Raw genomic sequence first — 27506 nt, 5'->3', positions numbered from 1 at the left:
ATAGCATAACAACAATTCTCTTTACTTCCTTCTTCCATTGCTCCATCTAGAGTCATACCCCCAACTTAACCATCCAATCAAATCTCTCAAACTGGATCTCTAGTGGAGGACCTTTTGCAAATTCTTAGAATTAAAGAATGCAAGAGCTGGAAAGATGCTACAGATTCCCAGGTCTAGCATTTCATGCCAGCCAGAAGAGACAGAGCCTTAAGTAGGGATCCAATTTTTCATAAAGTGCCTTTAAGTCATATAGTGAAAAAAATTCTATTTTCAACTCTCAATCCTGGTTAATTCAAGAAGAAAGACTCATTTTGCAGCTACTATGTCTTTAGAGCCTCTCTCTAACATTTTTAGATTTTTTTTTTTTTTTTTTCACAAAGAAGGCAGGGCTAGAGATTAGAGACTTGGGCAGGCAAGACCACAGCTGAAAGTATAAGTTAGACTATAAAGTAGGATATCTTTACACCGGTTTTGTTTTCATTGTATTATTTGTACAGTTACCATCTATGTAGTGAACATAATGGTTTTTAAAAGCAAATTAGTGAGAGTGATAGAGAGCTTCCTTTGTAAATGCATGCATTTATATAAGAAGTGGATTAATTTAAAGAAGGATCAGTAGCATAAATGAAACAAACACAGAGCAGAAATTGTTAAGGTGGTACCTAAAAGGCTGACGATTCAGAAACACTGATCTAATTCCTTTATTTTAGGACAAAGAAGCAGAGACAAAGAGAAGGGAAACGGCCTGCACAATATCTCCCATAAGAACAAGGACTCTGGTACCAGATCAGCCTCAATTTGAGCCCCAAATCTGCCAACTACCACAAATCGCTTGGGAATATTACCTCACTGTCTAAGCCTCCACTTCTGTATCCACAAAGTGGGAAGGAATCTCACTTGCATTTTCATCACACGTTGGCACTAGACCCAGAGTTAACATGTTCAGCACATAGGAGAGCTCCAGGCCAGCGACCAGTAAGCGTCCCCCATGGGTGACAGCTGAGTTGTGAGCAAAATTAGCTCCATGGTATCAGCAATGGCCTGACACTACTTTCATTCCTATTTTCTAAGATGTAACTATTATTATAAGAACTGCCCCTATGTGTGTGCTAGAAAATCTACACACAGCAGCAAGCATACAGTATCCTAGAGAGATGCACACGGTTCTGGAACTGACACATCGACAGTCTGCATCTTAGGTTTTCCATTAATGACTTACAAAACGTTGGCAAGTAGCTTTATTGCTCTTTGCCTCAGTTTACATATCCATAAGACAGATTAACATAGTGGAGGGTCGCCTGGATTAAGCCAATGGATGCATGTAAAGCAGTTGGCCCCGTGCGTGGAACTTAGGAAGTCTGCTCCATGTGCTTCCTGCTGCTTTCAGGGCCCTGCTCCCTTCAGCTCATTCAGCACAATGGTACTTTGGCTGCTGCGCTGTGTCCAAGCTGTGTCCCACCAGGTGTGACGGGAGAAGGACCCACAGCTGCATAAAGTGCAGATGCAAACAGATTGCTGCACGCTGCCTCTGGGGAATGAGACATGGAGTCAGCGAAGGGTGAATTTTAGAAGAACATCCGATTAGAAACACATCAGCAAGAGAAAGCTGGCTATATGGGTCACGTTCTTCCAGTCATAAACCCTGAACTTAACAACCGCTCTCCTCCCCGCCTGGCACTAGGCAGCATTTCCCCCCACTCATTCACTTGCACTTACCACACTCACTGCATTTGCATTGAACTTGATGGATCTGGCTTCTTCAAAACGTTTACTCCGCCTACAACACCCAGTTTGAAAGCTGTCTATTCCCCTCAAAGGAGTTCCTAAACCGGGAAGCCCATCTTCTACACTTAATACCTGCCTCTTCCTCCTTTATCTCCGTAGGGTCTTTATCTCCTAATCAGGTCAGTGAATTCTTCCTCTCTCATTCCATCTCTGAGAAGCAAGTGATCCTTGGCGGATAAAGTTGTCCCTTGATGTTCTCAGGGAGTGGCTCTAGGACACCCCATGGATACCACAATCCAAGGATGCTCAAGTGCCTTACATAAAACAGCACAGGGCAGTGGACCATCTGAACGCGCGGGCCCCACACCCATGGATACAGAGGGCTGACTGTACCGCAGTCTGACACGGTTCCCTGCCCATGGCTGTGCTGCGTGGAAGGATGGGGCTGTCCCTCTCCTGCCCTGACTCCTTGGCTCCCCCAACCCACCTACTTAGAGCTAATTATTCTTTCTCAATTCTTCCCTGGTGGCTCAGATGATAAAGTGTCTGTCTACAATGCCGGAGACCTGGGTTCAAACCCTGGGCTGGGAAGATCTCCTGGAGAAGGAAATGGCACCCCACTCCAGTATTCTTGCCTGGGAAATCCCACGGACAGAGGAGCCTGGTAGGCTACAGACCATGGGGATGCAAAGAGTCAGATACGACTGAGGACCTTCACTTTTACTTTATTCTTTCTCAACAGTCTGTGATGGTTCAGACCACTCTTTTCTCGCACCCTGGGTGGCTCTGCCTGGACGTGTCCTCCTAACAAACTCTAACTGGACCCACAGCATAAGCATTTTTCCTGCCCCCACCCCATGCCTCTGACCCAGGTGTGTTAGTGGCTCTTTCCTCCAGAGCCCTTATCATGTGTCAGGACCAGAGGGAAAGAAGCTAAGAGGGGAGGCTCTGGGGTCTGAAGATACTAGCTTGTTTCCCATTCTGCTGCTCCTTTGTTTCCTTGGGCAACGTGTTTAACATCCCTGAACCTGTTTTCCTATTGGTCAAATTTGGATGGTGACTGTACTCTGCCTATTCCAGACGGGAGCAGGGAAAGTCATTTGAGAAGTACATATAATAAAGTGCTTTAGTACTATGCCTCATCCATAGTAAATAAACGCTCAGTAAATATGGTGGTGGTTTAGTCACTAAGTTGTGTCAGACTCTTGCGACCCTATGGACTGTAGTCCTCCAGGCTCCTCTGTCCATGGGACTTCCCAGGCAAGAATACTGGAGAGGGTTGCCATTTCTTCCTCCAGGGGATCTTCCTGATCCAGGGATCTCACCTGGGTCTGTTGCATTGCAGGCAGTCTCCTGCACTACAGACAGATTCTTTACTAACTGAGCTTCCAGGGAAGCCCTATGCTCAATAAATATGTATTGTTATTATTTGGAATATATATATATATTATATATATATATGTTCTAGCACACTCATATCATACTCTATTTGCTTAACAGTAATCTTTCTCCTAAATTTTAAGCTCGTTAAAAGTAAATCCCACACTGTCTAGTTCACTTTTACATCGTATTTGGCATGTGGTAGGTTTTTCATCAATTGATTAAACTCCTTAACAGCAGAGACATCTCTACTTTATCGTTTTAACCACAGCCTTTAGGACAAAGACGAGCCTTCTTGCACACGCTCATTTCGTGAACAGATGGACATGTGAGTGGACAGGTGGGCTGCCAAGGTACTCCAGTGAGGATGCTTACCCAGTGCTGAGGTTAGCCCCCCTGCAATGTCCCGCCAAGCCCTGGAAAACTGAGCTTCAGACCTCCTGGCCCCACCCTACATGAACAATCTCTTCTCCTAACCTTAATGTTCTAGCATTTATTTTTTTCTCTGCATGAAAATAAACAAAAGGCATTGTTGACAAACTTCTGAAAGTCAGCAAGAATCTATGCAACATCTTGGATGCAGGTATTATCCAGATGGCAGCCTAATCTCTGGCAACAAGCAAAATCCAGGGAGCCAGAAGCACCGACAACCTCTGCCTCTTGAATATTCACAAACACATCTGATTCCACTCACGTCACACAGAAAACCTTACCAGATTGATCCCATCTTAAATATACTTGGTAACAATTCCATTCCCTGAACAACATTCTAACAACTGGAGTGCCCTTAATTTCATTTGCAACTTGAAATTTCATCATCATTTCATCAACTCCTTTATAATAAGCAGGGTCTTTGTCAAGGTAGTGAATTTGGGTGGAAAAAGGATGTTCAGTTTCTAGGTGTCTCCGTGAAAAAGAATGTCGCATCTGCGATCATGTCAATGTCTCCACCCTAAGAAAAAAGAATAAACACAAGGATACTTCAAAGAACTTTCCAGAAGGAGGAGACTAGGTGGTTCCAGATCTTCTCCAGAGGCTACTTCACCTTTTCGGCCACCCATCACACTGCTTTCTTCATAGCAATAGACTGTTCATCCTTTACGGTCCCTCTTCCACGGAGTCTTTTTCAACTTCTCCATCCTACACTTGTTAGCTTACTAAAGTCTTACTGACTATTCTGAATTTGGATTTACACAAAGAGGTTAAGCAACTCTTCCAAGTTTACTCAACTAATAAGCCAGGAGCAGGACCATGTACGCTGGGAATCAAGGTCAACCTGGGCTCCCTGTTCTATTGTGTCTGATGATGTAAGTCTCAATGATGAGAGTCAACATCTACTGAGGACTTCCTATGTATCAGGTACTGCTCTAAAAATTTACCTGGATAAACTCTTCATAGCAACTTTAAGAGGCTTTTTTTATCATAGCCCACTTTACAGACAGGTATGTACATTGTTAAGGATACTGCCTGAGATTACACAGCTAGCGAGTGGGCTCACACCCAGGCAGTCTGTTTCCAGAACCTGATCCTTAAGCACTAACCTTAACCAACTCCAAAGCCTTAACTGTAAGCTCACAGTTAAAATTTGTATCAGGCTGAAATTTATTTATACTACTGTGTATGCTTCAACACTAAGCAGTTCTGAATGCCGAAAAGATACTCAATACCTTTTGATTACCTGGAGATTCACTTACTTATCGTATATTTAATGATGACCTAGTAGGCGCAGGGCATTACCACGGTATTGCAGGAGATGACGAGCTATACAAAGATATGATAGCAACCTTCTGCAGTCAAATGTAGAAAGAAAAACATACTTATTCTGTGTGACCTATGGCAGCAACATTAATCTTTCTGATTCCATGGCCAAGTCAAATTCATAAAACCAATTTTGGGAACCAGTATGAAGTTATCAACATTGTTCTTGTTCTAGGAAAGAACATCTAGCTAAACAGAAATCAAACGTACTACTACCAGCATTTTATAAAAGAAAGTACATTTTAATCAGTGACAGAAAACAGAATAAAAGACAGTCCTTCACATTTAGAGAACAAATTTTAGATCTGCATCTGAAAGCCATCAATCTATACTTTTCAACCAAAGAAGAATAGCAGAGAACGAAAGAAAAGCCCAACAGGCAGAGACGCCAGCGATAGACAGAAGTAGGGCTGAGAGCTGTGGGTGCTGGCATTCACAGATGGAGAAAGAGGCTGGAAATCTCAGAGACATTTCAGACCACAGAGTTTGTGATTCTATGGCTCTTCCTTAAAGGAATTTTAAAATGCCATAAAAATGTAATTATAGAAGGAGGAAAAAAAATGAAAGTTTATGGGTTGTTTTATGGCCTTCTCACTTTGGGGTTCTGTGTCTGGGGGATTGCCAAGGAAGGCAGCTTCCCTGACATTATCCAGAAATGTTAGGTGTTTCCTAAGAGCCTGCTAGAGTTGATGTGAAGGATGTTAATTAACAAAAGCTAGAGGGCTCCGCTTCCTTCCCTACTCCTGTCTCACCCCCTCGGTGAGAAGTTGCCACATAGACTTTCCTCCTTTCTCCAGCGTGCCTCCCTGAAAAAGTTGGGAATGAGGCCAGGAATCCCACTACCAGAGTGACTTCTTTTTAGAATTCTACAGGGATTTTTTTTTTTTTTTTCCTTTCAGGAGTAACCACAATTTGTTACTTGTTCAGCCTCTTCCTCTTTACCCACTCCTTCCCAAGTGAACTGGGAATTCCTAAAACGCCAATGTGGACAGTGAGTCGGTAAAGAGCAGAGGCTACAGGCAGACAAATCTGGCGGCATTAACTCAAGCGGTGGGTCCCACTCTCTAGATGGGCAAACCATGTCAACTCTTGTCACTTCACTTTCTGTTTCAGCTGAATTGCACCTCTTCTGTAGCATCTTAAGTTTTCTGAGCATTCGATAAAATAACACAGTCCAGGAAAGAGCCGTCTATTGTTATTGCTGGGTTTTTGGTCTTCTGAGAACAATGACCATGTGACCAGGGTTGGGGGAGTGGTGGTTCCCACAACAACAGGAAGCAATCCTCAGACACCGGCTGGGTGTCCCCAAATTCAACTCAATTTTGACACAGTCTACCCAGAGTCTGTGCGCCTTGGACTGAAGATGCTGTTCGAAAACCCAGGTTGTTATCTGTGCTTCTGACCAACTGGTTACAGACTGAAGGTTCCAACTACTCCCTATCTAAGATTACCGATCACAAGCCTAGGTTATAAATACCTCTACTTCTGATCAATTGGCTAGAGAGCAGAGGTCCCCACAGCTCCCACCTGGGGTTTAGTTTGCCAAAGCGACTCAAAGAACTCACTAGATCGTCAATTTATTTTAAGAAAATACAGCTACAACTACAGGAACAGCCAGATGGAAGAGATGCAAAGGGCAAGGAAGGGCATCACTTTCTCCATCTCTCTAAGTCTTTACCAACCCCAAGGCTTGCCAAACCCTCTTTTGGGAGGGTTTTATAGACGTTTCATTACATGAGCCTTCTTGACAGAATCACTGGCCATGGGTGACTGATGCAACCTCTCTTCCCCTCTCCCTTCCCCAGAGGGTGGGGGGATACGACTGAAAGGCCCAACCCCCTAATTACCTGGCTGGCCCCACTGGCATCCAGCCCCCATTCTCAGGTGCTTTTCAAAAGATATCTCGTTAACATTAAAAAAAAAGACATGTTTATAGTGCTCATCACTAAGGAAATTCCAAGAGTTTTCAGAGGTCTGTGCCAGAAAGGGGGATGAAGACCACATTTATATTTCTTATGACAAATCATAATATCACACTGGGTTACTTCCTTGATTACATCTGTCAGGGGCTCCCTTCTACCTCTGGATGTCAACTATCAGCTACAGTCACTGTAGCTCCTTATTCCCCAAGCTTTACTCTTCGTACCTCTGCCCAGAATCTCTGCCTTTACTTTCTAGGTTCTCTGCAGATAATTTCAGCATGCCCCGATCTGTTTTGCCCCTCTGTTCCTTTTTCTGAAGCCAATCCCTCTGCCAAGAATGCTCTCTTCACCCTATCCCCAACTTGAACCTAACAAGCCCCTTATCCTTTAATGTTCAGTTCAAGGTCATCCCCTCTTTGAAGAATGCCCTGACTCCCCAGGAAAAGAGGCCGCAAATATGCCAACACTTACGTTGCCATACATGTGGGCTTTGGAGCATGTAGCTTTTGTCCTATTCATGGCAGTATCCCCCACACCAAAGCACAGCATTCATTCAGCAACTGGCTCATAAATAAATAAGCAAATGAAAGAATGAACCAACAAAATAAGCTGACAAAGCATACGGGGTATGTATAGCGTGAGTGCAGCATTTCACAATCTGCAGAACATCTGGGCTTTAATTAAACCATTTGATCCTTAGGCCATCCCAGGGCTTTCCCAGGAAATCCAGACTCAGAGAGCTTGAGTGCTTCGCTGGGTTAAAACGTGGCAAAGAAAGGATTTGAACTCAGTCTACCAGCGTGTGAGTCCTAAACCCCTTCTTCACCAAGCACAATCCTTATTATTAGGAACGAATGATAGTTTATTAGAAAAACCCCAGTTTTTAGGATCTAGCTTGAAATACGGGACAGACAAAAATGAGAACAGAATGGATGGTTCCATTGTAAACATGGGTGCACAAACCTAAGGGCGAGGTGCCCAGTCACCCCCAGACACACACTGGGAAATGTAACGCACTGGCTGCCCATGTAGGAGAACAGAGTTTGGGGAAATGATCGTCCAAAAGATACTGGAAATAGATTTTGCCAGTTTCCTGTTTTCACCGATGGCCAACTCCATTTCCGGCACCGCAGTCCTTGCTACAACTGAAGTTTCAGCCCTTGGAGAGAAGCCGAGAGATTTCTGCAAATGTTTTCTCCCCAACAGATGGAGCAGAAACCGAGGAGCGTTACAAGGAAGACGGATCGGTGCGTCACATTTGCAACAATAAAAATACAGCAACGGGTAAAAGCAGTCGCAGTTAAATAGAACTGGGAACCCGGGGTTGGCCTAAATCTTTTTTTAATTAAAAGTGAAGAAGAATTTCAAGGTTCTTCTTTAGCCCCTTAGAGCATCAGTACAATGCACGTGGGATGTTTATGTGGCTTGGCTGGGTGTCAGGCTGCTTGAGATTCATGCGGGTTCAGGTCAGGGTCTGAGAGAAACCTCAGCGTAGGAAATAGGGAAGGGAAGTTTGGGGGAGGGGGCAGGCAGCATGTGGCAGGAAAACCCGGGTTCGAATCCCAGCTCTGTTCTTGTGTGACTTCAAAAAAATCACTTAAATCTGAACCTCAGTCACATCATCTGAAAAACAGCGAAACAGGGCCTGACTCAGAGGGCTCCTGCTGAAATAGCACTAGTGGAACACAGAGGAAATAATCCCTGTGGGTTTTCACTGCTCCTGCACCTTCCAGAGGGACCACACAAGAGCATCCTGATACCCTTCTGCATCCTTCCTCCCAATTCTTTATCTCCTTCCCCTTCATCAGTGTCCGTATCGTGGATGCCCTCGGATATCTGCTTTCTTTGCTTCCCTCATCTTCTATCTTTAAAGCCTCCCTTAATGTTTCATTCACTGTGGTCTTGGGGTTGCCTGAAATGGACACATCTGATGCTTTTCAAAAGCATCTTGGGTCCAGACCATGAACTTCTGAGGGAGGCTCCAGGACTGTGGAGACTGGGATCCTGCCTGTCAATCAATATCCACAAAGATGTAGACACACACCAGTCTTTGGGAGCCTCTGTTGGAGGAAGGCTGCCAGAAGGCAGAGGCTGTTAGGTAAGGATGCTCTTCAGAACTGCTGAGGGGACTTTATAGTACATTCAAATCAGAGCACTACCACGGAAGATCAGATCCAGTGGGTCTAGATTGGTCCTGAATATACTTATTTTGAAAAAAAAAAGATCTCTGAGGTTAATAACTTGTAGTGAACAATCCTTGCAAAGCACATGGTCATGTCAGCACTGTGGATGAATTACACTAAGCTTCCACCCTCTGCCTCATGGGTGTGCTTCTCCACATCCTCTTGACCCCAAAACCAAAGACACAGATTTGCTCTGTTGGATGATTACTGTTTCAGCCAGTGTATACATATTTACTACATACATATTGATATGCATACACACACACACACACACATATAGAGAGAGAGAGAGGCAGCCACAGGTATTAAGAAATACACATTAAAAAGAGAAATATAAATGTACTCATATACCCATGAACAAACTTATAGGTACACACACACACACTCCCCTACTCACACATCAACACACTCAAACACAAAAACATATAAACACGTCTTTCATATAGAGACTCCATTCCAAATCCCAGCCCTGATCACTTCAATCCTAAAAGCCTCAGTTGACATATCTTCAAAATGGAAACTCTAATACTTATTTCATAGTTGTAAATGCAACAGACTTGCATCTATGGAGGCACTTTCTTCAATATCAGATACAGAGTAGATGCTCACCAAACAGATGTCAAGAGCCACGTCATCATTCACACTTGTCACCTACTCAGAAGCACATTCATGTCACACAAGTTTATCCACATCGGAATGCACACAGGAATCCAGGAGCACGTTTAGATACAAGTGTGCATGCTTGTGCAAGCAATCAAACTCACATTTTATGTGAGCAGCGCACGTCCACACATGGTGCATACACACACACACACACAGAGCTTCCCTTGTATAAAGCAAAGAGCTCACACATTCTTAGTCCTGGTTCTTTCTGTACCTGTGAGAGAATGTGGAGGAAACAACTGCCCCACACAAAACGGACACCAGGGTTTTTTGTTTTTGTTTTTGTTTTTTTTTAAGGAAAGTCTTGGTTGTGCAAGCCAGCACTTCAGAGGAAACATAAGCAAGGACAGAGATCAAAGCTAGTTGACCTTCTGTAAACAAGAAGAAGCCATGGAGAGAAAAGATAATAAGACAGGAGGCCTCAAGGGTCCATCTATGTGGAGCACTTTCCTAGAAGCCGTGCAGAAGTCACATAGAACCATATAGCACTCCCACCCTCCCAGAGCTTACAGTCCTAAGAAAGAAGGCGAATGCTCAGGGGACTATTTTCTAAAATGACAACATGAATAATCACAGCAGGGATGGGCCGTGAGCAAAATCCCTGACTTCTATTTTGCTTCAAGCTTTCTATTACTTAAGTGTTTGTCTCGGGCATAGTAAAGTCAATGATAGCCCTCCCTACTCCCCCATCAAGGACTTTCATGATGTTCAGAAATTCCACCTGTCTCCACCGGCAGTGGCCCTTGGCCAATGTATCATCATCAGTGTTATTAAGCATTGTATTTCTTTCATGGATACCTTTAACCTGTACAAAGATTCTCAAGAATGTTTGTAGTTTTAATGCTATATTAGTATTTTCCAGGAACTAGGAAGGAGGGTGGACCAGATAACCACAAAATGCCATTCTCTTCCACGAGACTCTAATTTCACGAGTCTATGATTTTTAAGACTTGGTGGTACTAAGAGTTGATTTTTATATTCCATACATATTACTTTCTACGAGTCCGTGAGATTCTGACTCTCAGTTTTTAGTATCCTAGGATTCTACAACTATGATTCTAACATGCAATGAGACACTTAAAGCTTAAAAATTCCAAGCCGCCACCACCTTGATGTGAAAGTGACTGTCGGACTGTGTCCCCATGTGACACGTGGAACCTACATCAGAGCCACGGTATCTCGACTTGGTAGGGGAAGGCAGAGTGGTTTTGAAGAGAAGGAGGACGGTCCAGCTGAGATACAGGCTCCTAAAACACAACTCGAGGCCTTCCAAACACCTCCCTTCACCCAGCCTTCCTCCCTGACTCCATGCTACAGCCTGGAGGTTGAGAATTCTGATCGTCAGAGGCGCCAGAGAGGCGAGGCCCAGCCGGTTCTAGCCCCCAGCAGCGAAGCAGGGCAGGCTCTCGATAAGTCCCGCCTGCGTGAGTGACTCCACGGGACTCACTGCACGGTTCCTCCTCCGCCTCCTTTCCACCATCCTTCACCTTTTCTTCCTCTTCCTCTTTCATCTTCCCCCTCCTTCTCCATCCTTTCTTAACAGTATGTTAGAACTTTCAAGTATATTAATTATATAATCCTCAGAGGAATCCAATAATGTAGGGATTAGTATCCTCATTTCACAGATGAGGAGCCCGAGGCTAAGAAATGAAAGGACTCACCGAAGTTCACACACCTAACATGACAGAGAAAGGATCAAACCCTAACCGTCTGACTCCGTGTATTGTTGCTGCCGCTGTTTAGTCCCTCAGTCGAATCCTACTTTTCCGTGACCCCGTGGACTGTAGCCCACCAGGTTCCTCTGTCCATGGGATTTCCCAGGCAAGAGTAGGACTGCGTTACCCGTTCCTTCTCCAGCGGAGAAGGATCCCTGATCCAGGGATCGAACCTGCGCCTCTCACCTTGCAGGCAGATTCTTTACTGCTGAGCAACCAAGGAGGCCCCAATTCCCATATTTTGTACTCCTTTATTCCACAACTGCCTTATAATGTTCATTTTTTTTTAATTGAAGCATAATTGATTTACAATATTGTATTAATTTTAGGTATATGGCATAGTGATTCAGTATTTTCACAGATTCTATTCCATTATACTGTTCTTCATAATAATGAAAACAACTGCTTGAGAGATTTAAGAAAACCGATGCCTACAGAGAAGGCCTATAAGTCTCATTTCTGAATTTAACTCCAATTAATGTCCTCAACCAATACCAATTCTCATTTCAGAATTTCTAATAATTAAGGGCCTACCACAACCAACTGCTCATTTCATTTTCTAGCTTTTCCTCTTCCTCCAAAGAGTGCTGTACATGCCATGTGTTTATTTTTCAATTAAAGCAAATTAAACTTAATTTTGTTTTGAGAACTATTTTTTTTTAGAATTTCACAGCCCACGGTGAGATAATTGAGACCCTGCTGTTTCTGGAAGCACTATTTAGAGAGAGCAGGCCTAGGTCTGGCACAACCTTGGAGGAAGTCATCCTTAACTCCTCCCTTTCCCGTGTCCCACCATCACTGTTTCTCCAGTCCTTCCATTCCCTTGCCACTTCCCTAAGCCAAGAAGGAGATCTTCTATTGGTCATTCGAACAATTCTGATAACCTACTACACGGCCACCAGACTCCCCTCTCCCCTTCCCCCACTCCCCTCTCTGCCTTTCCCAACCGCTGATCTGATCAAGCCCATTCTCTTTTTAAGTTACCAACAATGTTCTAAACACAGATTACTTGATAGAAGCTCTAAGGTTGCATACGTTCCATCCCTAGATTCTGTCTCTAGCTTCACCTCTGAGCCCATTCTCCAGGCAGGATGCCCTGCTCCATCTCCCGCTCTCTACCTGCAAGGCCCTTCCTCCATCCAGCCATCCTTCATGGCTCACGCAGACAGATCCCCTCTCTTCTCCCTAGCATGCTGTGATGCTCCAATTTCAGAACCAGCTTCTCTGTATGACCTCAGGATGCACATCTGTCTCATTATCAGACCAGCAGAGCTTCAGATCAGAGAAACGTCCTATCCATTGGAGACTGTCAAGACTGTGGAACACAGTAACTCCCAAAGAAAAGTAAGGGGGAAGCTGGAATAAACTGAAAGAGGGATAGAGGAGGGGAATAAGGAAGCAAAGAAAAACAGTGGGAAAGCAGAATGGCAAAGCAGAAGGAAGAGAGGGGAACGAAGGTGAAATTTATATCAAATCTGGGGAACTTCCCTTCTTCCTCATCTTTGATAATTTTCTTAATACGATAATCATGTCTAAAATAATATGGGCCATCAGAATTACTTATATAAAAATTTTCCATACTCACAATATTCTTATTTTTTATGGGAGACAGATTTGCCTAGTGTAGAGTTTCCCAAAGTAAGCTACATAGAAAATTGTTAAGTGTTAGTCACTCAGCTGTGTCCAACTCTTTGCAATCCCATGGACTATAGCCTGCCAGGCTCCTCTGTCCATGGGATTCTCCAGACAAGAATACTGGGAGTGGGCTGCCATTGCCTTCCCCAGGGGAAGTTTCCAACCCAGGGATGGAACTTGGATCTCCTGCCTTTGAGGCAGGTTCTTTACCATTTGATCCACCAGGGAAGCCCCATATAGAACATTAGAACTAAATAAAAATAAATAAAAATCTCTACAACAGGACTTTGTCAGAGCCTTGTGTGTGCTTATACATAATTTTATTTCCAAGAAGAAGGTAAATCATTGAAGTAATTCCCAAATTTACCTGACCACACAAAGACATTTCCTCAGAGTTATAGATAGCATGCGCACCATGGAAAATGAAAATGTTCCTTTGGTGGAATAACTGTGGTCTGGGAGTCAAGAGTTGGGGGTTTTAGGTTTAACAACCTTACTAATAAAGATCGAGGCCTTTGCCATGACATTCCCCCTGTCAGAGCCTTCACTGTTTTATCTCAGAGAAAGGAGGAGGGTCAGGTGTGATGGATCCTAAGGTCCCTCCTAGCTCAGTTCTAACATTCTATGGTTCTGTGATGAAAAATGGACACAGGCTTGGGGCCGTGCTTTTGTGCCAACTGCTTCCTCTATGTGGAATGTCCCCTTTCCATTTCCATGAAGTCAGATCCTTCTCTCCAATGCCATTGCCTGTCCCAAGCCTGAGGGCAGGAGGAGAAGGGGGCAACAGAAGATGAGATGGTTGGATGGCATCACTGACTCAATGGACATGAGTTTGTGCAAACTCCAGGAGCCGGTGAAGGACAGGGAAGCTTGGCGTGCTGCAGTTCACAGGGTCACAAAAGTCGGACACGTCTAGGTGACTAAACAACAACAACCACCCTTTCCTGGGCTACTTGGATGGGCACGTTTTCACTCCTCAGGCTTCCTGTGGACTATTTCATTGCTAGAAGAGGCTGCCTTGAATATAGCTCATATGTACCTTTGTGAGTTCATTCAATCTTTGATAGCAATTATATTGGGGTTACAAAAGTGGCAAAGACACAGTCTTCTATACGCCTTCTCTTCCCACTTAGCCTTTGGGGATATGTCAGAGCCATACGTATCCTCCAAAAGAGCTCAAGACAATGACTTAATTGAGGACATAATCTATCATTTTTAAATCCCCTTTAGAGACTGTTTAATGTTTAAACCAATGATTTCAAGTCATTCTTTTAAAGCCTTGGAACCCTTTACTCAACTCTTAAACAAGAGTAATAAAGCCAAGCAGATACAGTAGATCTCTCTAGGTGGACGGCAAGGTGAGGATGGACTCTAAACCAGGGTCACCTGCTCAGTCTTCCTACTCCCCTGGCGCACCTCTGAGGGTTTCTTAAGACTCCACTGACTCTCAAGCCGTCATTTTACGAGAGGAAACTGAGATCCAGAGAAGAGATGTGATTTACCCAACATTAAAAGCGACTCTCTCTTAAGTGTCAAAGCTGACTCCCACCTGTGCTTTCCCAAGTACACAAAGTACTATCAGTGTGTGAAATGATTCCGGATTATTCAAAGGTGGTGCAGTTTGTTTTCAAGGGCATGATAGCTACCTTAGTGTATACTGGATTGCATAAGTTACTTACCAAATATTTGGTTTTTATAACTATAATTGCTCAGGCCAAGGTCAAGAAAAAAAAAAAAGACTGAGTCCATTTAAATTTGATTTAGGACAAATGACTTAGAAATTTAGCAAACTCTGCATTAAAGCACATGTCTCTGCCTTGGGTCTTTTTTCTAGCAAGAACTGTTCACTGGTCCACCGCATCCTACTATTAAAACACTCATTACCCAAGTAACATACATTCATTAAAGAAATATTAGGCGCTACAGGTAAGTATAAAGGGGAGTCTGAAATTCACTCATAGCCTATCACCAAAGATAATCACTCAAATATTAGGGATCTTTTTTTTTAAAATAGCATGCTATACACAATATTCTGTACCTTATGCTTTTTTTTAACTTAGGTTACCAAAAAATATATCCATATCATTAAAAGTCATCATGAGTGCCACTGATCTAGCACTTAACGTTGCTAAGTGCTTTATGCACGCGACATTCATTCTCACAGCCAAACAGCAGGGAGGTACCATTGCTGGCCCCGTTTCACAGGTTCCCTCTTTTCACTCCACCTTCTAACACATCAATGTGCTTCTCTGCTAGCATTCTGAATGACTCTAGATGGTCCATGATATGCTTTGTTTTGCTGTTTCTTTTCCCCAAATGCTCTAATAGAGTTCCTATTTCTCACACAAATAATTACTTCCTCCTTACAACGGGAAATTTCTTAAAATGGAAGGATTTACATCTTCTTTTAAAAAAACAGGGACAGAGACAATGATGGTGGTAGAGATGGAAAGAGGGATCTGCCGCTGCCCTAAGGCACCCCCTCTACCTGCCTCCTTCCTCCTGGTCACCTTACTGCAGCCCCACACCGGTCTCCTCACTGTTCCCCGAACACAGTCTGACCTCAGGGACTTGATTCTTGCTGGGATGCTCTTCCCACATGTCTGAAGGCCTCTCCCCTGACTTTCTACAGACCTCTGCCCCATCCCAACATCTCACTGAGGACCGCCACTGCCCACCTACCAAACCAGCCCACCCTCCCCCATCACACTGCCCTCCACCTCCATGACGCTCCTCTCCACCTGACACATTGTAAGCTTGCTTGTTTATTTATTTCTTTTCCTTCACGAGAATGTCAGCTCCAAGAAGGTAGGGGCTTAGTCGATTTTGCTCACTGCTGCATTTACAGCTCCTAGAACAATGTCTTACAAAGAACAAGTGCTCGATAAACAATGCCTGTTTGTTTCTTAAATGAAAGAATGAAAGTCGCATTCCATAAAAGGTTGTATTCAATAAAGATTTCTGCCAATGCCCCAGGAGAGTGTCTTTTTCCCTTCATTCTTGCCAAGACTGGATGCTGGCATTAAAAAAAAAAAAAACACATTTTGAGGATGTTGTGTGGCATCACATTGTTACGTTCATTTATTTGATTACTAGGGAACCCGAATATTTTGTTTTCGTGTAGGTTTATGGAACAGCCTCATCTCATTTTTATCACTGCTTTTTTTTTCACTTTTTAATTAATTTTTATTGGAGTGTAGTTGCTTTGCAGTGCTGAACGGGTGTCTACTGTAAGCAAAATGAATCAGCCCTCTGTACACACATGTCCCCTCCGTTTTGGATTCCCTTTCGATTTTGGTGACCACAGAACACTAAGCAGGGCTCCCTGAGCGACCCGGTAGGTTCTCATTAGTCACCTGTTTTACACCCAGGATCAGCGTGTATATATGTCAACCCCAGTCTCCCAATTTGTTCCACGCCCTCTTTCTCCCCAACCCAACCTCCCCATCCCATTTTCAGCTGGAAGACCCTTTCCCCGATCACATTCTGACAACAAATGAGCTTATGACCATATCTGGGCTCGTGTTTCATTAACAGAGAGAACTCTGCCTTGGACATTTCCTTCTATATTTATCACTTTTCTCCTTTCTACCTATTCTCAACTACATACAATACTCCTTTATACACTCACATGTATGCATGTGATTATATTTAGATATCTATCTGTGTATACAGAGAGAATACACATACATACATATTCTCTCTCTCTCTATATATATATATATGTATATATTACATAATATATCTGCTATCTAACTATTGCTTTTCTCTTGCAACATCTGCCTATCACAATTCATGCCACCTCCACCATTCTATTTCCTGAGCTACTTTTAAACCTGCTACTGTTACCAGAAGTGGCTTTGGCAATTCTATTCTCAAGAAAAGTAAGATTGTGGTTCTTGGCTGGAGCTCAGAGTGAGAAAGGAGCTTATTCTATGACCACTGGTCCTAGTCTCAACAACACAGGAACTTCTGCACCTGAAGGGTCCAAATAAACATGCTAAGCTGAGGTTTCCTGCTGAGGTATTGTGAAGTTAAATTACTATTTTAAGCGGCTATGAAGTTGGCAGCCAGAAAGCACTGGAAGAGTGGAAGATATTCATGATGCTGACAGATAAAGAAGGAAAGAAAGCAAAATGCAGGTTATTAAGGAGATTTAAGAAGCATCCCTCCAGTGGCACCATTTGTAACATCTCCTGGAACACGTAAGATAGATGCCTTTCTCATTTAGGCATATACAAGACCGGGATTAAGGGCAGAGCTGAGGTGACGGAAGGCTTAAACATTTGCAGCAGTGTGCCTGGACTGAAACAATGAGACCAAACAGCAAGAATCCACCTTGATTTGGGGAAGCCCTCAAGCTGCTAAGGCCTGGACCATGCCTTAGGGGGTGTGTGGAGGGCGGGCGGTTCTGTGGAAGGACGTTATGTTTGGTGCCCAATGTGGGTTTGAGATGTGATGCTATCACTAACTGTATATCTTGGGGCAAATCTTTTCACCTCTGAGCCATGGGGTCCTCATCTGGAAAATGAGGAGAATAATTCCAACTCCAGAAAGTGACTGTGAAGCCTGAGTAAGATGAAACATGGCAAGATACATGATAAAGACCAGGCAGAGAAGAGTCGTTGTGAGGAGGAGAAGGATAAACACGGTTCACAGGAGCGCATGCAGCCTGCTGTCAATCTGCCGCCTGCCCACAGACATCTGCTGAATACCCAGACCTTACTGAAAGTGAAAGACGAGAGCATCAAATCAAAAGGTACAAGGACACAGGCTGCAGGGGACGAGGGTACCACAACCACCTCCGATACAGTTTGATCCTAAAGAGGAAAAAATGTATATGTAAAAAAAAATGAGAAAGTTGACCCAGACCATACTGAAGATAACTTTTCAGCCCTGAGGCTGAAAAGCCCTGATGACTTTTTGATGATTGTACAGCTATTAACATATCTGGTTTTGGACCCATGGTGACAGAAAGAATTTAAAAATCTGCCTCAACCACTTTGAATCTTTGGCCTTTTCCCACTTTCTTAATCTCTCCCCTAACTGCTGGTATCACATTGCCACATTAAGGGACAGGATTGGCAAAGACGATTGAGAAAGCTCCTTTGCAAGGTCGTGCCTTGAACCTAGGGATGATCTCTTTCCTACAGAACATTTCCAGTTGGGGAACAAACCTGGGGCATGGGCAATATCTCATCTAGTGCAACAGGGTATAGTAGTAATAATTTAAAAAAACAGTCCTAATAGTAGACCTTTATAAAATGGTGATAGTCTATCAGGCATTGTTCAAAGCACCTATCATATAAACTCATCAAAACCCCGCAGTGTCTCTATGAAGAGTGACTACTGCTATCCTCATTTTACAGATGGGTGGACTGGCATAGAACATTAGGTAATCTGGCCAAGGTCACAGGCATAGCCAGTTGCAGAGGTGGCACACAGTCTGATGACCAAGCTTTCAACCACTGCACTTTCAAGTAGGACAGAAATAGTACAAATCCTCAACACGACTGGCTCCACGTGTGGCCTTGACTGAGCGGTATCACTGCACGGAGCACTGAATGGGGGGATGGTGATACTGCTTATGCACGAGCTTGTTGAGAACACGCGACGGGATGTCTACATCAAGTGCCCATCCCAGCACAAAACACTGGTGACATGCCTGGCACACACACTCTTCCACTCCAAAACTGGCTTTCTGATTGTGATATTTCAGCCATCTCTAAATATTGTGGGCAAAGACCCTTCCAGATCTCCTCAAGTTCCATTCTATGCTCGGCCTAAATGTGTAATTCCCACTGTCAGGAGTGACAGGAGGTAAAATCGCGGCTGATCTAGAAATATTTTCTTCGGGGATCATTTGTAAGGCTTCACTGGACTCTGAATGATGCTGTCCTGCTGATATGCATTCAGGATAAAATTCTTGATGACCCCTCTCAGCCACACCACCCTCCCCACCCAGCCTCATCTATCCCTGGCAATGGCATATGATGAAGTCCACTGTCATCTCAAAGAGTCATGCTTCCAAAACTTGTCCCAACAGAAAAACCATATTACCAGCCCCTGCCGGGTAACATACATTTCCATCTTTCTCTGAATTCCCAAACACACCGAAGTGCTGATTTTCTTTCTTTTCTTTTTTTTTAATGGTTCCTATGTTTTGTGTAGATGTTTTTAGAGTGCCAGCTAAGGCTTTGTGTGGGTCCTTCCCCTATGATGTGCCTGTAAATTCAGAACCCGCGAAATCCTGTGAGAAGTTCAGCTTATCAACCACTGTGCAAACCCAACGTACTTACTTAAGGTAGAGTCTCTGTCACAGTGCTCAGACACTCTTCCAGGCTGATCTTGGGGTTTCCAGAATCTCTAGGGATCCCACGGCCCATGAGAAATTCTCATGTGTAAGAACTGACGACTTGGAACCGGGAGCTCTCTAAAGAGCAAGCGTGTCCTAAGTGTCTGCCCTCCCTCCATCTGAATTAGCTTGTAGTCTGTAACTCGGCGGCTCCACGGTGCCCCCTGGATCTATTATTTCTCAGAGAGGTTCCCACTGGTTCATTCGCAGGACCTCTGAAAGGCTAGATAAATTATATCTCAGAAACCCCTCTGGGCCAGTATTGGGTTAACCCTTACAAAGGGTTCTAGCTGTTCAGATGGGCCATTTACTGGGAGCCCCGCTGCTCCGACCTTTGCAGTTTGCACAAAAACTATTGCATCTTGCTTTTGTGAATTGCCTTATGCATCTACCTCCTCACCCTTGGGGGGCATACGGTCTCTTAGCTGTTCCCAAGATGGCCCTGACGTTGTTGTATATAGCTCTGCACCCCGTGAGAAAATCTCCACAAACTGAGAACAAGATTTGTTCAGAACGATGTCTGTTGTGTCCGCCACGGGCCTTCCTTCCTGTGGGTGTCCGCCTGTGGACCGCAGACAGGCCTGGTAATTTACCACCCTTAACTCTCTCACACCCTGTCTTTTTCGGTGTGTTCTCCTTAAGGCCACCTGCAATCTCCAAAAGAGAGTTCCTTTGAGAAATAAAGATCCCCTTCACCCTCATGTGCAAAAAAGAAATTAATTTCACTTTTCCTCAGCCTCATTATCTTCTTAATTGTCTTCTCTGCCCCCTCAGTAGCAAGGGCTGTCTGTGGATTTCTCGGCAGCCTTTCTAGGCTACCACGCTCCAGGAGGACGGTGGGTTCCATGCCACCACTTAATCACTCCGATGTTAAGCGTCACAGGAAAGGCAGGTCTATCCCACCCAGCAGCGCCATGTTGAGTCACAATCTGCGCCCTGAGTCATGACTCCTTTGGATTTGCTTTTGAGAAGACATCTGTACCTTATTGTGAAGCGTGACTATCATGCGTGGGCCTCTCTCTCCGCTTTCGCAAGAATTTCGTCAGGCACCATTTCCATAAAGCTGAGCAAACCCCTTCTGTGAAGCAGGCCACTGTGTGGTCCTTTTCAGTTCGCAGGAGGCAAGATCAGAGAAGGGCAGCTACGTTCTTAAGGGAGTCCAGATACATGGTGGTAGGAGCTAGGACTAGAGCCAGGTACCCTGAGTCCCTGTGGCCTTAGTATATGAGACTTGGAGTCAATGAAGACATAAAACGAAAGGCATCATCTCTGATCTCTGACACCTCATAGTCACAGCCTCCTTCCTCCCACCATCACCACCTCTGTGTCTTCCTTGAATCTTCCCTTTCCGCAGTCTCCCAGAACTTCTGAAATGACAACGATCCGTCCCCCACGAAAGACAATCACTTATGGATTTGCAGATCTCTAATTCTGGCGGGATTCATCACCATACCCCCTAAGCCATTTTGTTCAAGGCCTTTCCCAGACAAGAGTTGCAATAAATATGTGCTGATCCTAACTGATTCCAGCTTTTGTCCTTTTTCATCAGACTTCATTTCAATTACCTTCTCCCCAGGTATTCATCTCCCCGCCTCCTTTTCTGGTCGTTTTTCCCCTCTCCAGGTCCTCCACCCTTCCCTTTAGATTTGGGCATTTCCAGAGGGCACAGCGCTCAGAGCAGGACTAGGAATTAAGATTAGAAGCGTTCACTGAAATGACTGATTAAAAATGGACACGATGAAAACCCAGAGAGAATAGGTAACGATGAGCTTCTGTCAATCTCCGAACTCTCCTCAGCGCAGTCCGCGGACCACTTCCTTCCTAGGCAGGGAGATTTCAAAGGGGAGACGTCTGCAGTTCTCACCCCTCACCCTGTGCACGGCCTTTGTGATCTGGCCCCTCCCTATCTTATTCTCAATTTATGATGCTCTCTTTCTCAGGCAAAAGCTTCAGTCCCACCATCCCTTAGGTTTCCTGAGGCTGACCCCGCCTAGTGACCCCATCACAGTTCTCTGCCTTAGATAGAATTCCCCCACGTAATCACATGGTTGGTTCCTTCCCACTGAAATCTCAGTTCTAACATCACCCTCTCCGGAGGTTCTTTTCCTGATGACTCGATCTAAAGTTCTGGGACCTACATTTCTTTCTAGCCTATTAGCCCCAATTTTTATCTGCATGATATTTACTATTATATGAAATTACTTCGCTTGCCTATGTATTTACTCCTTTGTTAGCAATCTCTCCCCACTACATCATCAGCTCCATGCTGACGCTACATCTCCCATGCCTAGATCTGCACTATTCCATACAGTAGCCACTATCCACATACAACTATTTAGATTTTAAAAACAAATAAAACTCAAGTAAGACTAAAAACCCATTTATCAGTTACACTACCCGTGCTTCAAGTGCTCAGCAGTCCCATGTGGTTACGGGCCACCACACTGGGCAGCGTGGAAAGCCGATCCAGCGTCACAGAAAGTTCTATGTGGCAGCATGGTCTACGGCAGTGCTTGAAGAATAGTAGGCAGCCGATAAATCCGAGTCAAATCAGAACACAAATGAACGGTCCTTTTAATCCTCACTCAACTTCACCTCTCCTTTTTGTGGCTTACCCTGTAAGTAAGATAAACTAGACAATGTCTAGGACAACATCCAGCTTGGTGAGAGGCCTGAATGGATGTTACAGGAGAAAGGGCTGTGAAAACAAGCCCATCCGGCCCAAGAGAGAATACTTGCGGCTACAAGACTGGAAGAGAACTACACTTGTGTTGCACGGTTTTAGAGACCCATAGACAGAAGAGAGATCTAGTGTCAAGGTGAGGAAACATTTCAACAAAGCCCTCCCTAGACAACATAGGCTGGTTTATGTGACAGAGAAGTCACTATTGCTGAAACTACTAAAAATGAGGCTGAGTGGTCGTGTGTTAGGGTCATTACAAAGCAGATTCTTGATTCTTGAATAATGAGAATGATTTGGTTATAGTGAAGTCTTTAAACACTGAGATTCCTTGATGAATACATCATGAAACATCAATTTCAAAGAGTTAATGATAGGCCCCCAACTCTTCCTAGCATCTACTGAACAACCCAATCCTGTTAGCCATCCACGATGGCTACCATTAACTCAGCGGTACCCGGGGAAAGGCAGAGATGCTGAAGCAAGGAGGTCTTAGATTCAAAGTCTAGCTCTGTTGATTATGTGAGGGACCTCAACATCCTTTCACTTCCCTCTTCTGTAAAAGAGGGGCCGTATCTGTCTCATTGGGTGAGAAGGAAGATTAAATAAGAACAAAACTAAAGACCCTGGAACACAGCAGGCAAATCTTCATTTCCAAGAAGGACAGAAGTTTAATGATACAGTCTGTGTATCATTATTGGTGTTCCTACACTGTTGGTAAAGGCTGTGTGATGGTGAAGCCATTATTGCATTGCTTTGAATGAATATGAAACAATTATCAGAAAGAGAAAGAGGGAGAGAAATTACAGCCACTGATGAGTCTGGGCTTCAAATGTAACAGCAAACATTTCTAGAGCAACTAGCCTGTGTCAGTTCCTGGGGACAATAGATGCTCCTGAGACCTTTGACCGCACTGAAGAGGGCAAGCAAGATGCAGGCCCAAAGAGCCAGGAAACAAGGCAAGGAGAGATGCAAGCTAAAACAGAGCGTCAGACAAAATTATATGCAAGGACAGGGTGGAAAGAGATTAACTGCAAAATAAGATGTGGGGAAGACTTCCTGGAAGAGTCATTTGAGCTGCATGTTAAAATACAGGTATGATTTTTAAAAATGTGAGGCTGATGTGAGATGGAGGAAAGACAGAGGTATTCCTTGCAGAAGGGGTTTGAATGGAGAACAATAAGAGGAATTATTTGGAGAATGACATTTGAAGACCTGTCCTCTTCACATGACCCCCATCTTGTCTACAGTATGATTACCTGGAGTTTAGTGGACAATTTGCTAATCTTTAGATTGTAGCAGCGGGGAGGCGAGGAGGGAAGAAGAACAGGATGTGTCTAACCCTGGTGGCCTGTTCAGGTGATAGGTACTGGTGACCTCGTCCAGGAACTGGGAGGGGATAAGCTAGAGGATGCAAATCAGAAACTGCCTCTTCCCACAACCGAAGGTCCCTTGGGCATAGATCTTTCCAGAGAAATAGAGGACTTTCCAGTTAAAAGCATTAAGAAGGAGATGTCTTATTTGGACTGACCAGGGTAGAGTGTTTCTAGGGTCTCTGCCTGTACAATTTCAAATATATTTGCTGCAGCCTGAGCTGGGCTGTCTAAACTCAACAGGGGCCCAACAGCTGATTTGGAATCTCTGAGCTTGTTTCTTCTTGGTTGAAATGGAGTCACAGCTCCCCCTTCTGGGAGCTAAAGTGCCAACCAGCCCTAGAAAAGCCTGCATAGAAAGGCTCTACCGCAGATAGGCCTGAAACCCCTGTTTTCTCCCTCCATGCTCACCTGCACCCTGAAACCGAACACCGAGGAGTCCAAGAGCTCACTTTTGCGTGGGCCTGATTCTGCCTTCTTAAGAGCACATCTTTCACAGGACTATACACTTCTCTTCCCTGGGACTATAAGTCCCAGTTTTCGTGTGGGTGATGCTTTTACATAGGGGAATGCAATTTGGTGCGGAGGTTGCAATTCTCTGCTGGGAAATATAGCAAGTAGAAAGGATTTCGGAATCTGCACGTGTCCAGGAGACCACATGTATGCGTGTGTGCTTGTGTACGCGCCTATGACGGCAATACGTATGGCTGTATAGAGGTAAGTCTCATTAATGTAAAGAAATGAATTTGCCTGAAGTATTTGCATCACTAGATGGGTGGACACTTGGCTCTCTGGAAAGCAAAGCATTTCTTAATGAAGAGCTCAGGTACAGTCCAGATGGTCTGCTGGCTTCTGTCTACTAGGCATGGTCAGTATGGGTCCCTGGCTGTCTGTAATTCTCTGTAGATACTGGAGAAAGAATGTATGTTCTCTGCGTGTGTGTGTGTGTGTGTGTGTGTGTGTGTGTGTCTGTCTGTCTGTCTGTCTGTCTGTCTAATGGGGACTGTGATTAAAGCATTGGACCTTTTCTCTCCAGGTCATGTTTCCAGATGGAGCAGCTCTGAAATGCACCTCTGAAAGGAGAAGTTTGATGAGGGAAGACAAGTGATTATCTTGGATGGGAGCATGGTGGCAGGGTAGGGGTGGAGAGCGATACCAGAGGAAAGGACATGGATCTGGGTGTCAGGCACTACAGGTTCTAGAGCTGGGCATCCCACCAACTCACTAGAGAAGGCTGGGGAGTTCTCACATCCTCTCTGGCTACGGACTCCTGCTGTCTGCTCTTTAATATTCCTTCCAGCTTTGACTGTCTACGTTTTAAAAAAAAATAAGATGAGAGCAATTCCTAACATGGGGCCTCCTCCTTTGCTTTCACACACCCCAGGCAAAGTGAACCAGGGACCTCTGCTGTGACCTAAGTTTCCCAAAGCAGATTCCCTGTGGCCATGTGAAGGCTCCCGCCTGAGACATCAGCCTCTGACCAGAGAACGGTGTGTCTGCAAGTGCCTGCAGGTAGCACCGCCCCCCAGCCACCAGGGCAGGTTCCTGCAAACACCTTTGCTTTTATCTCTCCCGGGAAGAGAAATAAATACATGTAAGTATTTAAGACAAGTATATTTCTACGTTTCCCCCTAGAAGGCCAATTCAGGGGCCCCTTCCTGCTGACGCAGACAAGAGGCCCAGCACCTCAGCCCTTGTCCTCTGGAGCCTCACTGCCTAACAGCAGAACGGCTGCCTCTTACCTTGGGAAAGTAACAGCTGCCGGAGTCTGGAAGCCATGCTAACAGCAGTAAAACTCAGCATTTTTGCTGAGTAGGGCAAGCCTTTAAGAGGCATCCGGGAATCAAATCAATGGCTGGCCCTAGAGTCCAAGCCTAGCAGGACCTGGCCAGGGAGGCCAAGGGACTTAGCGGGGCCGCCTCCTAGGAGGCGGAGGAAAGAGGAAAGAGGGACTGGACCCGAACTGTCCTCCTTACTGAGATTCTTCCCACCACCCCATGTGCCCTTGGCAGTTTGTTGGAGCCGAGCAAGAGATGCGAGGTGCACATCAGCAGCAGTTTTAAGTCAATTGCCGCCACATTCCACCATGAGTTCCCCACCCACGACCAGTTCCCAAATTGTAGGTCTCCCCCAGTACAGAAACACAGACCCACACAGATGCGCCGCACACACACACACACACACACACACACACACACACACGCTGCCTCTCTGCCTTCTCCCAGTACCCTCCTAAGCCCAGGGGAGCGATGAGGAGGCACAATATAGGACAAGATTCTCTTGGGACTGCCCAAGCCTGGAATGGGGACGGGAATGAGGGATCTGTCTTAGGAAAGTGCCCCATCCATCTCCTACCATGTTTCCCAGAGCTGCCCCCAAATGAGATTTCCTCCGCGATTCTGTGCAGCTATGACGGATGAGCAAGTCCCCAGGGCCCTTTCTCCTCTCCCTTGAGGGGGATCCATGCAAACTTGCCCAGCTCCTCCCCAGAGCACTAGGAGCAGGGGGGTTGTAATGCTGTTATGATTACAAACACAGAGGCAGGGCTGACTCTACCCGGACTTGCCAAGCCCCAGATGAGTCCACAGATGACTTCTCTCCTTTCGTCACCCACTACCCAGCGACTCCAAATTCCCACCAGAATCCCGGAATCTGCCCAGTGTGGGATTTAAAGTGACAGCGTCTCATCGCCTCAGGGTTTGGCCGCTTCTCTTTCATATTAAACGGTGAGTCCAAGTGCAGCAGATCTCCATCCTTTGGAGAAATCTTCCTTCAAGGGTACCAGTATGGGCTGAATAAGGTACCATCCCAGTCCCCAGAATCGTCGCCAAACCCCAAGCCCAGAGCCCAAGAGGGAGTCCACAGCGGGTTTCCCGATGGCTACGTGATCCTAAAACAAGGATCCCATTCCCTGTGCGCTGGAGAGACCTAATTTAAAAAAGACAAGCGCGCACACACAAACACACACGTACAAACATGCACACACACATCGTGCCTTAAGTAGGTTATAGGACCTCTCTTCACCCCTCCCCTACACACACACACACACACACACAAACACATACACACATCACAAACACACGCATCGAACACAAACGACGCCGCACACGCAAACACACACCAGCACCATATCAAGTTCTCACCATGGTACACACGTCGGGAGCGCGCTGGGAACACACACGCCACTTACTGAGACCCGCATTTAACCCTCTGCGCCCCAGAATACGGAGCCACCCCCCCCCCTCCTGGGAACCTGCGAGGACTTGCAGGCGGCGGGGCGGCCGAGGGGAGCGCCGGAGGGTGCAGGGAGGGGGAGGGGCCGGGCGGGCGGGGGCGCCCCGCATGCGGTCCCGGGCGGTCTCCAAGGGCAGCGGGGCTGCCGGCGCGGCGCCCGGCGCTGCCTTACCTGGAGTCAACGTCCGTCTTTGGCGGAGAGCTGCGGGCGGACGCTTTTTATTCGGCTCGGAGGGAACTTGGGAGAGCCCTGCGTCCAGCTCGCATACCGGGAACGGCGCGGGGACTGCAGGCGTGGGGGTACCTGGCTCCTAGCAGCCTGGCTCATACTCAGCCGTCAAGACCCCTTCGCTGGTCCCGAGGACAGGCATGAATCCCGGCTCCGGAAGGCGGTCCCGAGTGCCTCTGCCTCCCGGCGCCCCGGCGGCGGCTCGCACTCTGCCTCTCTCGCCCGTTCGCTCGCCTGCGCTTGCCTCGTCCCTCCCTCCCCGCGCCAGCTCAGTTCGCAGCCGTGGGGCCCGGGAGCGAGGCGGCTGGCGAATGGAGAGGGAAGTCCAAGTGCGCCGCGGTCTCCGGGCGGGGAGCCGCGGAGGCCGGGCTACGCGGGGGGAGGGACTTACCCGGCGACGGGCGACAATGAATGGGGGAGCTGCTGCCGGGGGGCGGGCGGGGAGGAGCCAGGAGCCGGGGTTTATTCCGAAGTGTTTTGTGCATCTTTAGGCGGAGGAGGAGGAGAGGAGAGAGGACGGAGGAAGGGAGGCCTCCTCCCGGGAGGGAGGGGCGGCCTGGGTGGGCCGAGGCCAGAGCCCCCCGGAGAGTCGCGTGGGTCCGGGGCTGGGGTGGCGCGTCTCCGAGTCTGAGCACCCGGAGGGGCTGTGGGTGG

The 27506-nt window shown here is 46.0% G+C and overlaps 1 protein-coding gene across 1 annotated transcript in view; it reads right to left on the bottom strand.

Annotated features, from left to right (window-relative positions):
- The window catches only part of BRINP1 (BMP/retinoic acid inducible neural specific 1), a 187701-nt gene extending 160557 nt beyond the window's left edge, over nt 1-27144 (bottom strand). Inside the window, exon 1 of the mRNA XM_061163971.1 lies at nt 26796-27144. The gene's annotated coding sequence lies outside the window, so the exon portion shown is untranslated. The remainder of the gene's footprint in view (nt 1-26795) is intronic.
- Between the last annotated feature and the right edge of the window lie 362 nt (nt 27145-27506).

The sequence above is a fragment of the Dama dama genome, chromosome 16, assembly GCF_033118175.1.
Source record: "Dama dama isolate Ldn47 chromosome 16, ASM3311817v1, whole genome shotgun sequence".
Lineage (NCBI taxonomy): Eukaryota > Metazoa > Chordata > Mammalia > Artiodactyla > Cervidae > Dama > Dama dama.
This window is presented reverse-complemented; position numbering and strand designations above follow the sequence as displayed.